At 53.6% G+C, this 10,823-nt stretch overlaps 1 protein-coding gene and 1 long non-coding RNA gene across 3 annotated transcripts in view; one reads left to right on the top strand and one right to left on the bottom strand.

The window, feature by feature from the left end:
- Positions 1-673: 673 nt before the first annotated feature.
- ZNF837 (zinc finger protein 837) overlaps positions 674-10,823 on the top strand; it is a 19,764-nt gene continuing 9,614 nt past the window's right edge. Inside the window, exon 1 of one of the 2 annotated variants that reach the window (XM_009233266.3) lies at positions 674-4,478. The gene's annotated coding sequence lies outside the window, so the exon portion shown is untranslated. The remainder of the gene's footprint in view (positions 4,479-10,823) is intronic. The other variant, XM_009233265.4, reaches the window with a different exon arrangement.
- LOC129051810 (uncharacterized) overlaps positions 5,680-10,823 on the bottom strand; it is a 9,356-nt gene continuing 4,212 nt past the window's right edge. Inside the window, exons 3-5 of the long non-coding RNA XR_008516314.2 lie at positions 9,499-9,612; positions 6,413-6,623; positions 5,680-6,105 (exon numbers count right to left, since the gene is read on the bottom strand). This is a non-coding gene — a long non-coding RNA (uncharacterized LOC129051810). The remainder of the gene's footprint in view (positions 6,106-6,412; positions 6,624-9,498; positions 9,613-10,823) is intronic.

The following is a 10,823-nucleotide window of genomic DNA, read 5'->3' as shown; positions in this document are numbered from 1 at the left end:
ACTGGGGTCTGTGTGGTTGCAGGAGGGGCTAGGTGGGCTTCTCCCTGGTCTTGAGTGAGGGGCATGGGGGGGTGCCGGTTGTAGGGAGGGTGGGAGCAAACAGGCAGCACTCATCAGGACAGTGGGCCCACTCCTCTGAATCTGTTTTCCCCTTCAGTGTGGAAATGAGAATGCAATGAGGCAACATCAATGTGAACCTTGTGGCCTGGCTACCATGGTCACTTGATAATGGACATCTTTATAGACCTCATGAGAATGACCCACCGTGCTGCAGAGGGCAGGTGCCCTCAGGTGTGGGGTGGTGAATACTGCAGAGCCAAGACTCATGCACCCCACCCCCGCCAGGCCCAGGGTGGTCCAGCCTCCCCAGGTCCCCAAGGTGCTAGGATAAGATGCAGAGTCTGACCTCATAGATCTAAGGCTGCTGGTGCTGTGTTCTTCAGACTGGATGAGGACCCCAGGGACTCTGCAGAGATCCACCTCACTTCTGGTACATTGTGTCCATCCTGAGTGGCCAGCCCCAGACTGGACTCCTTACTTCTGGGAAGGCACCCTCTGGGCCCTGCTGGGCCACCTGCCCACTCTCCAGGCAGTCACTTTGCCTGTCCACCCTACCAGTCACAGTTCACAGTCCTACTGTCAGCTGATCTTAAGTCCTTGTGATGGCTCCTTTTTTTTTTTTTTTGAGACGGAATCTCGCCCTGTTGCCCAGGCTGGAGTGCAGTGGCGCAATCTTGGCTCACTGCAAGCTCCGCCTCCCGGGTTCACGCCATTCTGCCTCAGCCTCTCGAGTAGCTGGGACTACAGGTGCCCGCCACCATGCCCGGCTAGTTTTTTTGTATTTTTAGTAGATATGGGGTTTCACTGTGTTAGCCAGGATGGTCTTGATCTCCTGACCTCGTGATCCGCCTGCCTCAGCCTCCCAAAGTGCTGGGATTACAGGCGTGAGCCACTGCACCTGGCCATGATGGCTCCTTAATGCCCTTACTGGCACTTTGGTTGTCTGTTGAAGTCCCCAGCCTGATTATCAACTCGTTTGGAGTGTGCTGGATTCAGTCCACCCAGTTGCCTGGCAGAGCCAAGCCTGGCCCTGCCACATCCCAAACTTGATCTTGTGCCCATGGCTGATACTTCATGGGCAACTTTGGCCCAGCCATTGTCTGCTTCCATGGGATGCCCACCTGTAATGGATTGAATGGTGGCCCCCAAAAAGGTAAGTTCATGCCCTAATACCCAGACCCAGCGAATGTGACCTATTGGAAAAAAATCTTTGCAGATGTAATTTAGTCAAGGATCCCAAGATGAGAGCATCCAGAATTAGTGGGGTGGACCCTAAATCCAATGACAAGTGTCCTTATAAGAGACAGAAGAGGGCCGGGCGCGGTGGCTCATGCCTGTAATCCCAGCACTTTGGGAGGCCGAGGCGGGCAGATCACGAGGTCAGGAGATCAAGACATCTTGGCTAACACAGTGAAACCCCATCTCTACTAAAAATACAAAAAAATTAACCGGGCGTGGTGGCAGGCGCTTGTAGTCTCAGCTACTCGGGAGGCTGAGGCAAGAGAATCACTTGAACCTGGGAGGTAGAGGTTGCAGTGAGCCAAGATCTCACCACTTTACTCCAGTCTGGGTGACAGAATGGGACTCCGTCTCACACACACACACACACGAAAAGATTCTTAAAGAAATGTGGCTGAGTCATCCAGGATGCTTCAGCCACTGGGGTTTGCTTTCGTGGCTCACCAGCACCTTCTCCCCTCCTGGGAACTGCCAACTTCCATTTCTCCTCTGTTCTTCCAGATCCTACAACCAGGATTCTGTGTTGGGGGCCAAGATGCCCTGCTGAAGCCTCTATCCCCTGAGGCTGCTTCGCAGTAAGCTACCTCAGGCCCTCAGGAGAGGCATGAAATGGAGCAGAGGCCCTTTGCTGAAGACAGCATAGAGCCAGAGGGGGACCTCTGCGGAGGGATGGCCGGTAGCAGGACAACTCTCCAGGGTGCAGGATCCCAGGCCTACAGACATAGAATGAGCCCCAGACTGGGGACCTGTGGGATGGGTAAAGTTGGACCCCTTGGGTGGGAGCCCCACTGGAGCTTCCTCTCCAGGTCCTTGCCTGATTCAGTCTCATTCCTGAAATCGCTCCTGTGTAACCATTGTCACAAGATGCTTCTCTGGTGCTGCCCCTGCATGAACCCTGCAGGGTCCACTTAGACAACAGGCTTGTGTAGAAGTGAAGAAAGCCTACAGACTGTCACAGCCCCCATAGCCAGTCCCCTCCAGACAAGTCCCCCGCACCTGTGCCTGCCAAGTGGTAAGGCCTTTCACTGGTGCTTCAAACTCCACTCCAGGGCTGCCAGTCACCCCATGCCAGCCCTGCAGGGACAAGGCCTTTGTGTGGGGGCCAGGCCTGTGGTACCACCAGATGCTTCACTCCAGAGGGAGGCCTTTTCTGTGCCTGGGAGTGGGAAGTTCTTCCACGTGGGCTCAAGACTCCTCCAGTAGCAGTGCAAGCAGTGCATCCACAGGCGTCAGAAATCCTACTTGTGTCAGGTCGGGTGCAGTGGCTCACGCCTGTAATCCCAGCACTTTGCGAGGCTGAGGCGGGTGGATCAGGAGGTCAGGAATTCAAGACCAGCCTGGCCAAGATGGTGAAACCCCATCTCTACTAAAAATACTGGGCGTGGTGGTGGGCACCTATAATCCCAGCTACTCGGGAGGCTGAGGCAGAGAACTGCTTGAACCTGGGAGGCGGAAGTTGCAGTGAGCCGAGATCGCGGCCACTGCACTCCAGCCTGGGCAACAGAGCAAGACTCTGTCTCAAAAAAAAAAAAAAGAAAGAAAGAAATCCCATTTGTGTACCAATTGGGGCCAGTGGCTGAACCTGTCAGACATCTGCACACCCACACAGAGCCAGCAGCTGTACTCCTTTCTCTGTGACAATTGTCAAGGCCTTCCTATGCAACTCCCTTCAGCCACCAAGGGACCCACAAGGTAGGCAGCCCTCCAAGTGCCCTTCAGCCTCCTGCTCGCCCTCAATGAGCTTGGTAAGCCCTGAGTTTTGTACTTGGGCAGGGAGATAGACCTCTTCACAAGGCTTTCGACGTGCAGACACCCAAAGGATGGAGAAAGGGAGTGGAACAGTCCCAGCATCCCTGAAGCAGATGCAGTGGAGGCAGAAAGGTGGGGCAAACTGGGTTGTTACATGCAATATATGTGCTGGACTGGCCAACAAAATTAGATGTCCTTATTGAGGGGAGGAGCCACAAAATAGATGGGGGCAAGAGCTGGGGGTGACAAATGGGTAGGAGGCATGACGAGTTCATCCTACCTAGGAGGGCCCGTAGAGTCAGCAACACCCAAAGGGGCTGGGGAGGCTGTGGTTCCCCAGTGGGGCCGCACATGTTAGAATCAACTAGGGGTCGGACTAGGGGCCTGGCGCAGTGGCTCAAGCCTGTACTCCCAGCACTCTGGAAGGCTGAGACACGAGGATCGCTTGAGCCCAGGAGTTCCAGACCAGTCTGGGCAACATACAGAGACCCTATCTCTAAAATAAATAAATAAATAAAAATAAAAAATCTATCCAGGCATGGTGGCTCCCACCTATAGTCCCAGCTATTCGGGAGGGTGAGGTGGGAGGGTCGCTTCAGTACTGGAGTTCGAGACCAGCCTGGAGGACATAGTGGGAGGAGGAAGGGAGGGGGAGAGGGAGGGGGAGGGAGAGAAGAAAGAAAATTAGCCGGGCGTGGTGGCGCGCGCCCCTGTTAACAGCTACTCTGGAGGCTGAGGTAGGAGGATCGATTGAGCTTAGGAGGTCAAGGCTGCAGTGAACCGTGATGGTGTCACTGCATTCATCTGGGCGACAGAGCGAGACCCCGTCTCAAAAAAGCCAACCAAAAAAAACAAAAAAATAGACTCAACTGAGGAGTTTTGACGCGCATATGCTCGGGCCCACTCCCAGATTCTGATGTTATCGGTCTGACTCTCAACGCGCTCACCAGGACACTTCAGAACTCCCCAGGTGCTTCCCAGCCCAAGTCTCCCACCCAAGGGGAGCCTGCGAACGGCAAGTCGGTTCCAGGTTGGGACCTCTTAGAAATCAGATTGGGAGAGGGGGGCTATCAATCATAATCATGACCAGTCACCCGCTTTCACAAGAAGGAATGGGCGGGACTCTACATCCCGCTCCGGAACGCCGTTTCCTTGGCGACGACGTAAGTCCCCGCCCCGCCTTTTAGGTGCAGCCAGCCTCTGTTTCTGTGACAACCGAAGCCCAAGCCTCTCCCTACACCGCTTTCTCCGCAGCGTCAAAGCGGGACATGAAGGGACTACGTTTCCCAGCAGTCCCCGCGCGGGTTCCCGCCTGCGCTTGCTGTGGCTCGGGTCCCTCAGTGCCGCGGCGGCCCGGAGGTGGCGGGAGGACGGCTCCGCGCTGCATGCGGGGCGGGGACCAGGGGACCCGTGCGGGCCGCCTCCAGAGAGTAAGTGGCATTCTGCGCGGACCCGCAACCTCGGCCTGCGAGGCGGGGACCTCCCGGCGCATAGCGCGGCCACCACCCCTGTCCCCTCTCCACCTCCGCGCGCGGGGTCCGGGGCAGAGGCGTGACGCCGCGCACTTCCGGACCTCGCGCTCCGGGTCCGGACCGGCCACAGCACTCGCGACCTTGAGTTCCGGGCAGGACGGGCTTCTGTAGTTCTGGCCCCCCGCGTTTCTGTGCTGGGTGTCATTGAAGCCCGCGAGGGGAGGCTCCAGGTCCGGGACCCATCCTGGCGGCCTGCGGCTCTCGGAGTCAAGCCCACCTGCTAGCCGAGGCCAACGCCGGCCTCCCTACCGTCTCTGCCCCCGCATCCTGGCCTTTGCACTTGCTATTCCCTTTCCTTGTCTGCAGACCGGTTTCATGCCCCCTCCTCACAGAAGCCCGAAGAATCCGCTGCCTCCCTCCCCGGCGCCCTCGCGCTGCTCCCTGTCTGATGTTCTTCACGTCTTTTTCTCTCTTAAACTGTCTCCTTGTTCATTTCTTCTTGTCTGCGGTCCCCTCCTTCACTCACTGTTAGAGCAGCATGCAGCACCGTTTGGCCCTGACACAGTGGATGTCCTGCGAGGGTTGAAGCTTGCTAATCCTTGAGGGTGGAGGCACTGTGGGGAGGACAGACACAGAAGGGAGCTGTGCCTGCACTCAGAGGACATTTCTTCTGCTGTACAGTGCATGATGCACTGTTCTTCCCATTGCGTGCACAGTGTAGAATTGGACATAGGGGCTAGAGTCTGTGTCCCCTGGGACTGTCAGTGTGGGTGAGGTTGGTCTGTGGCTCAGAGAGGTGGAGCCACGCTGACCTGAGCACTAGCCTGTGTCCTCCACACCTCAGAGCCACCAATGTTGACTTCCCTGCACATTCTATTTTTGTTGTTGTTTTGAGACGGAGTTTCGCTCTCGTTGGCCAGGCTGGAGTGCAATGGCGCGATCTCGGCTCACTGCAACCTCCGCCTCCCAGGTTCAAGCGATTCTCCAGCCTCAGCCTCCCGAGTAGCTGGGATTACAGGCATGCACCACCGTGCCTGGCGACTTCCCTGCACATTCTCTTGGGCAAATAAGACCTCACTGTGCCATGTCCAACCTCCATGAGGACGTGGAACCTCACTAGCTTTCCTGTGTGTGCTGTTGCTCTGCAATTCTGCAGGGCTCAGCCTTGGCCACGTTAACCTCTCAGTCCCCCTAAATTGGTAACTCTGCATCCTGTTTCCAACACCAGAAGCCCTAAGGACAACTAGAAAGGCTGGGCGAGCACCCAGGTGCAAGCATGCTCACCTGGGGCAGATGGGAGGTCACTGTCAGAACAGCCTGGGAGAGCTGTAATGCACCATCAAGGACGGGCTCCTGGGGCCTGGGACCCAGAGCCTCGATTGTGTTTTCTGTGCTCAGCCTCAGATCATGGGTCCATGGCTGGAATGCCACCTACCTATAGGTGGGATAGTTGGACAGTGCATCCTGGGAGCAGATCAAGGAGACGAAGAGACTCGGCCATGGTCCACAGCTCCCACCTGCTGTGTCTGGTGATGGGAGGCAGGTTCTTGTTGCAGCAGAGGGGCCACCCCTGGAAGCAGGGTATCTGGGGACCAATCCGAAGATGCTCTTAGCACATGGCTAGCAGGCACCCCTCAGCCCCCACCTCCCATGAGTTCAGGGTCCCTTTCTGCCAAGTGGGGACTGCTGGTTCTTCAGGACAACCCAGCTTCCCCAACTCTCTGTTCAGACACTAAGCAGTCCTCTGACTCCCCATCACTAGGGATCAGGAGAGCCCTATACAACACACACATTCTGTCGAGGGTGCTAGACCAGTCTCTATTAGTTTCTGTGGCTGCTATAACACACTACCACAAACTGGGCAGTTTAAAACAACAGAAATTTATTCTCACAGTTCTGGAAGGCAGAAGTCTGAAATCAAGGTGTCGGCAGTACTGTGCTCTCTGGCGGCTCTGGGTGGGGGTCTTTCCTTGCCTCTTCCGGCTTCTGGTGGCTCCAGGTGTTCCTTGGAGTGTGGCTGCATCACTCCAATATCAGCCTCCATCTTCACATGGCCTCTTCTTCTCCGTGTCAGAACTCCCTTTGCCTCCTTCATAAGGACACCTGTCATTGGAGTTAGGGCACACCCAGGTTATTCAGGGTGATCTCATCACAAGATCCTTAATTATGTCTGCAAAGACCTAATAAGGTCACAGGTCACATTCTGAGAGTTCCGGGGTTAGGGCGTTGGATATATCTTTTGCAGCCTCCTTCAGTGGAACCTGCCCGGTCCTGGGTGACCTCATGTGCCCATCCATTCTTGGGCCTGTCCACTGATTCCATGGTGATCAATTGTCTCTGTTTGGCCAGGCTGTCCCAGGTATGGTCTTTCACCCTGGGAAGTCCTCAGCCCGTAAGTCCCTAGAGTTCTAGGAAGTCATGCTGAGTGCTGGTCCTAGCCCTGCTCATGCCACCAGCTGTTGTACAGACTGTGACATGAAGCCAGCAGCCTTGGGGCTAATAGCAAGGCAGGTGCCCAAGTCCCTCCATCCCTGACATCTGGGTCTCTGGGACCTGGAGTTGTGTCAGAGAGGTCCAGATCCTGGCTGTGGGGCTTCTGGGATGGCACATTGTGAAAGTAGGGCCCCTGACCTCCTGCTGCTCAGCATCCATAGTGGCATGCTCCCTCCTCCGTGTAAGGGGCTGGAATCCACACTGGTACCCCCATCAGAGTCAATGGCTGGGGAGTTCCCGGCCCTATGTGTGGGGAACTCAGATCCCAGCCTGGCAATGACCCTGGACCGACCCCCTTAGCAGTGGGTCCTGGTGGCTTTCTCAGGAGCTCTTCAGTCAGCCTGGCCTCTCAGAGGGAGACGAGGGAACACTACAAAACCTGCAGTGCTCAGAGACAGAGGCTTGAGAGAGTGTGGGGAGGTGGGCAGGATGGGCCTGCCCCAAATAGCCAGGTCCATGGCCAGCAGATGGACTCCAGAGAGAGAAGCCGACACCTGTGAGAGACGCCAGATACCGTGTGTGGTGGTTGGGAGCCAGCAGGCAGGCTGGGTGTGGACAGAGCTCCATGGTCAGACAGACCAGAATGTGTGTCTCCATGTCCTGTGTCCTGCCCTCAGTCTCCTCCCTCCCAAGTCACAACTTCCCATGAGGTGGCAGCAGTGCCCTTGGGAGTGAGCCCCTGTAAGGAATTGCCCTGTGCCCTGAATATCATTCCCAGTGAGCATGTTCAGTTTCTAATGAAGAGTTTGCTTTCTTTTTTTGAGATGTGGTCTCACTGTGTTGCCCAGGCTGGCGTGCAGTGGTGCAATTGTAGCTCACTGCAGCCTCCATCTCCCAGGCTCAAGTGATCCTCCCACCTTAGCTTCCTGGTAGCTGGGGCTACAGGCTTGCACCACCACACCCGGATAGTTTTTTTTTTTTTTTGAGACGGAGTCTCGCTCTGTCACCCAGGCTGGAGTGCAGTGGCAAGATCTCAGATCACTGCAAGCTCCGCCTCCCAGGTTCACACCATTCTCCTGCAGGCGCCCACCACCACACCTGGCTAATTTTTTGTATTTTTAATACAGACGGGGTTTCACCATGTTAGCCAGGATGGTCTCAATCTCCTGACCTCATGATCTGCCCACCTTGGCCTCCCGAAGTGCCGGGATTACAGGCATGAGCCACTGCGCCCAGCCTTTTTTTTTTTTTTTTTTGAGACAGAGTCTCGCTCTGTCGCCCAGGCTGGAGTGCAGTGGCACGATCTCGGCTCACTGCAACCTCCGCCTCCCGGATTCCAGTGATTCTCCTGTCTCAGCCTCCCAAGTATCTGGGATTACAGGTGCGCACCACCTCGCTTGGCTAATTTTTTGTATTTTTAGTAGAGATGGGGTTTCACCGTGTTAGCCAGGCTGGTCTCAATCTCCTGACCTCGTGATCCACCCGCCTTGGCCTCCCAAAGTGTTGGGATTACAGGCATGAGCCACCGCGTCTGGCCATTTTTTTTTTTTTTTTTTTAATAGAAATGGGTTTCACCATACTGCCCAGGCTGGTCTCTAACTCCTGGGCTCAAGCCATCCACCCACCTTGGCTTCACAAAATGCTGGGATTATAGGCATGAGCCACCACACCCAGCCAAGTTTTCTCTTTGATATGAGTGAATTAACAGACACCTGGTTAAAGAAAATGGTTTTACCCCAGAGCTTAAGCCTCTGATGTGGAAACTATGTTTGGTACTCTGGTACGCAGTTGAGTTGGCTGTGTGTGAGAAATTATTTTATTTTTACCTAGAGATTTAAAAGAACTTGTTTTTCTCTTTTTCTTTTTCCTTTTTTTTTTTTTCTTTTTTTTTTTGAGACAGAGTCTTGCTCTGTCACCCAGGCTGGAGTGTAGTGGCCTGATTTCGACTTATGGCAAGCTCTGCCTCCCTGGTTCACGCCATTCTCCTGCCTCAGCCTCCGGAGTAGCTGGGACTACAGGCGCCCGCCACCACACCAGGCTAATTTTTTGTATTTTTTTTAGTAGAGATGGGGTTTCACCATGTTAGCCAGGATGGTCTCGATCTCTTGACCTCGTGATCCGCCCACCTCGGCCTCCCAAAGTGCTGGAATTACAGGCGTGAGCCACCGCACCCAGCCAAGAACTTGTTTTTCTCGATCCAAATGTATTGCTTAAAAGAAACCACCTTTGGCCGGGCGCAGTGGCTCGTGCCTGTAATCCCAGCACCTTTGGGAAGCTGAGGCAGGTGGATCACTTGAGGCCAGGAGTTTAAGACCAGCCAGGCCAACATGGTGAAACCTCATCTCTACTGAAAATACAAAAATTAGCTGGGCGTGGGGGCAGGCACCTGTAATCCCAGCTACTCGCCAGGCTGAGGCAGGATAATTGCTTGAACCTGGGAGGCAGAGGTTGCAGTGAGCCAAGATTGTCACTGCACTCCAGCCTGGGCTGTTAACTCTGTGTCAAAATAAATAAATAATAAAATAAAAATAAATAAAGAAACCACCTTCATCCCATGCAGTGCTTTCGTGTGACCAGGGCTCAAATGACATCCTGGATGTTGCAGGGTGGGCCGACGCCTGGCAGGCTGCAGGCAGGAGCACTGTGGCATGGGTGCATTCTGCTTTAAAAAAAAAAAAAAAAAGAAAAAGATATAAATCAGCTGGGCATGGTGGCTCACGCCTGTAATCCCAGCACTTTGGGAGGCTGAGGCAGGCGGATCACGAGGTCAGGAGTTCGAGACCACCCTGACCAACATGGTGAAATCCCGTCTCCACTAAAAATACAAAAATTAGCTGTTCTTGGTGGCACACGCCTGTAATCCCAGCTACTCAGGAGACTGAGGCAGGAGACTTGCTTGAACCTGGGAGGCAGAGGTTGCAGTCAGCCAAGATCACGCCACTGCACTCCAGCTTGGGCTACAGAGGGAGACTCCGTCTCAAAAAAACAAAACAAAACAAAAATATATAAATCATGTAACAAATGAACCATTTTACAATTCAGGTTGGGTTTTAGTATATATATATATAATATATATATTTACATTCTATATAAATATATATTCTAAGTATATATGTAATTATACATATATATTATTTATTTTTTTATTTTTATTTTTTGAGACAGATTCTCGCTCTGTTGCCCAGGCTGGAGTACAGTGGTGTGATCTCAGCTCATTGCAACCTCCTCCTCCCAGGTTCAAGCAATTCTGCCTCAGCCTCTCAAGTAGTTGGGATTACAGGCGCCTGCCACCACACCTGGCTAATTTTCATATTTTTAGTAGAGACAGGGTTTCACCATGTTGGCCAGGGTGGTCTCGAACTCCTGACCTCAAGTGATCCGTCTGCCTCAGCCTCCTAAAGTGTTGGGATTACAGGCGTGAGCCACTGTGCCTGGCCATGTTTTTGTGTGTGTGTATATATATATATATATATATATATATATATATATATATATATTTATTTATTTATTTTATTTATTTATTTTTTTTTTTTGAGATGGAGTCTTGCTCAGTCACCCAGGCTGGAGTGCAGTGGTGTGATCTCGGCTCACTGCAGCCTCCACCTCCCAGGTTCCAGTGATTCTCTGCCGCAGTCTCCCAAGTAGCTGGGACTACAGGAATGTGCCACCACACCCGGCTAATTTTTGTATTTTTAGCAGAGATGGGGTTTCGACATTTTGGCCAGGCTGGTCTCGAACTGGCCTCAAGTAATCTTCCCACCTTCGCCTCCCAAAGTTTGGGGATTACAAGTGTGAACCACTGCCTGGCCAGGTTTTAGTGTAGTTTCTAGGTTTTAATATATTCACTATGTTGTGCAACCATCACCACTA

Source organism: Pongo abelii, chromosome 20, assembly GCF_028885655.2.
Source record: "Pongo abelii isolate AG06213 chromosome 20, NHGRI_mPonAbe1-v2.0_pri, whole genome shotgun sequence".
In the NCBI taxonomy this organism is placed as follows: Eukaryota; Metazoa; Chordata; class Mammalia; order Primates; family Hominidae; genus Pongo; species Pongo abelii.
This window is presented reverse-complemented; position numbering and strand designations above follow the sequence as displayed.